Consider the following 3,338-nt stretch of genomic DNA (forward strand, 5'->3'; position numbering starts at 1 on the left):
ACCAGCTCTCTCTCTCTCTCTCTCTCTCTCTCTCTCTCTCTCTCTCTCTCTCGGAGTCACCAGCTCTCTCTCTCTCTCTGAGACGGAGTCACCAGCTCTCTCTCGCTGGGACGGAGTGGGTGAGTGAATGAAAGAAAGAGGGCAGGAAGACTTGTCTGGCTTTCTCTCAGTTCTCTCCCTCCCTCTTTCTCTGTCACTCCCTCGTTTTAGTCACTTTCTCCATCCCTCCCATTTTTTCTCCATTATGTAAAAGTAAATTTTTCTCCATTTAGTCCTTTTCCTATGCTGGTCCTTTCACTGAACCCCTCCACTCTCACCTGTTACCCTTAAAGGGTTGTATTTATTGAACCTTTATTTAACTGGGCAAGTCAGTTATGAACAAATTCCTATTTACAATGACGGCCTACCGGGGAACAGTGGGTTAACTGCCTTGTTCAGGGGCAGAGTGACAGATTTTTACCTTGTCAGCCCAGGGATTCCAGGTAGCCTAGCTCTAACCATTAGACTACCTGCTGCCACAAATCCACCTCTCTCTGCCCCCCCCTACCTCTGTCCCCCCCTCTCTCTGTCCCCCCCCCCCTCCTCTCCTCCTCTTCCCCCTCCTCTCCCCTCCTCTCTCTCTCTCTCTGTCTCCCTCCCCTACCCCTCTCTCTCCCCCTCTTTCCCCCTCGCTCTCCCCCTCCTCTCTCTCCCCCTTCTCTCTCTCTCTCTCTGTCCCCCCCTCTCTCTCTATCTTCCTCCCCTACCCCCTCTCTCTCCCCTCCTCTCTCTCCCCCTCCTCTCTCTCCCCCTCCACTCTCTCCCCCTCCTCTCTCTCTCCCCCTCCTCTCTCTCAGTCTCGGTCTCTCCCTCTCTCTCTCTCAGTCTAATTGTACAGAAGGATCCTGGGCTCAAACCAACACCCACAATTAGTGGTGCAGTGAAATAAATACATGCTCTTCAGCAATAACCTGTTGAAAACTGTTGCTCCTCCCTCTTTCCCTTTTTCATTTTCTTTCACTATTTATATCTGTCAATTTATTCTTCCTGTTGTTTCTCTCTCGCTCCCTCCCTCTCCCTGTCTCTCTCTCTCTCTTTCTCTCCCTCTCCCTGTCTCTCCCTGTCTCTCTCTCTCTTTCTCTCCCTCTCCCTGTCTCTCTCTCTCTTTCTCTCCCTCTCCCTGTCTCTCTCTCTCTTTCTCTCCCTCTCCCTGTCTCTCTCTCTCTTTCTCTCCCTCTCCCTGTCTCTCTCTCTTTCTCTCCCTCTCCCTGTCTCTCTCTCCCGCTCTCTCTTTTGTAACTCTGTTTTGTAACCTCCCTGCCCTACTCACTGGTGTAAGGCCAGAAAGTTACTTAACAGAAACTTCTCACCGTTGACAATAACAGGGTAGCATGTCTTGGGGGTATGATATTTTCACAACAGTAATTCATACAACAGGAATTTGCATTTTCTTGCCCACCCACTTTTCACCCCACCACCAATTTCCATCTACCCCCTACCCCCCACACAACCCCCCCCACACACACACAACCCTACCCTCCCCCCCCACACACAACATCCCCCCCCACACACACACACACAACCCTACCCTCCCCCCACCCCACAACCCCCCACACACAACCCTACCCTCCCCCCACACACACACAACCCCCCCCCACACACACACAACCCTACCCTCCCCACACAACCCCCCCACACACACACAACCCTACCCTCCCCCCCACACACACACCCCCCCACACACACACAACCTCCCCCAAACACACACACAACCCCCCCCCCACACAACCCCCACACACACACAACCCCCCCACACACACACAACCTCCCCCAAACACACACACAACCCCCCCACACACACACACAACCCCCCCCCAAACACACACACAACCCCCCCCCACACACACACAACCCCCCCCCCACACACACACAACCTCCCCCCCTCCCCCACACAACCCCCCCCCATACACAATCCCCCAACCTCCCCCCCACACACCCTCCCCCTCCCCCCCACACACAACCCCCCACACACACACACAACCTCCCCAAACACACACACAACCCCCCCACACACACAACCCTACCCTCCCCCCACACACACAACCCCCCACACACACACAGCCCTACCCTCCCCCCCCACACACACAACCCCCCACACACACACAACCCTACCCCCCCCCCACACACACACAACCCTACCCTCCCTCCCCCCACACACACACAACCCTCCCCCCCCCCACACACACACACAACCCCCCACACACACAACCCCCCACACACAACACCCCCCCCCACACACACACACAACCCTACCCCCCCCCCACACACACACAACCCCTCCCCCCCCCACACACACACACAACCCCCCCCACACACACACAACCCCCCTCCCCCCACACACACACAACCTACCCTCCCCCCCACACACACACAACCCCCCCACACACACACAACCCTACCCCCCCCCCACACACAACCCCCACACACACAACCCTACCCCCCCCCACACACACACAACCCTACCCTCCTCCCCCCCCCACACACACACACAACCCCCCCCCACACACACACACAACCCCCCTCCCCCCCCCCACCCCACACAACCCTACCCTCCCTCCCCCCACACACACACAACCCCCCCCACACACCCTACCCCCACACACACACACAACCCTACCCTCCCTCCCCCCCCACACACACACAACCCTCCCTCCCTCCCCCCACACACACAACCCTACCCTCCCTCCCCCCCCACACACACACACAACCCCCCTCCCCCCCCACCCAACCCTACCCCCCACACACACACAAACCCTCCCTCCCTCCCCCCACACACACACACAACCCCCCACACACACACACACAATAATAACACAAGAAACAAAGCAAAAACATGCAACAACAAAAATGTATTATAATAAAAGCATATGAGAAGTAGAAGTAGAGTTATTTATTTGATAGTCAGCGACAGCGTCTGACTACTGTAAAACCATTGGCCAAAAGGCCAGCCTGAACTTCCTGTCTGGAGAGTGTCACACAGAGGTAGTGAACACACACACAATGCAAACAATGGTAACCTTGGAGACAATGGGGCGTTCATAACGAACGTTACAAATGCTCATGTATCAAAATGTTTTACAGCAAACAATGGAAAACTACTACGATCGTTTATATCCAATATTAACTATAAGCTAAAACCTTGGAACTGAGCATAGACCCAAGCTGAGGCCTGCTGTTTAACTGAGCTACTGTATCCACAACACAACGAAGCAGACCACAACTACATCAAACTAAACTAAGACTACTTTATTTACAGTCTTTAGGGTGCCAATTATTTAGACATCTACCTTTTGAGAAAA

The 3,338-nt window shown here is 54.7% G+C and overlaps 1 protein-coding gene across 1 annotated transcript in view; it reads right to left on the minus strand.

Moving 5' to 3' along the window:
• LOC115127801 (lysyl oxidase homolog 4-like) overlaps nt 1-166 on the minus strand; it is a 52,461-nt gene extending 52,295 nt beyond the window's left edge. The window contains exon 1 of the mRNA XM_065001234.1: nt 1-166. This exon is cut by the window's left edge and continues 430 nt beyond it. The gene's annotated coding sequence lies outside the window, so the exon portion shown is untranslated.
• Nucleotides 167-3,338: the final 3,172 nt, after the last annotated feature.

The sequence above is a fragment of the Oncorhynchus nerka genome, linkage group LG15, assembly GCF_034236695.1.
Source record: "Oncorhynchus nerka isolate Pitt River linkage group LG15, Oner_Uvic_2.0, whole genome shotgun sequence".
In the NCBI taxonomy this organism is placed as follows: domain Eukaryota; kingdom Metazoa; phylum Chordata; class Actinopteri; order Salmoniformes; family Salmonidae; genus Oncorhynchus; species Oncorhynchus nerka.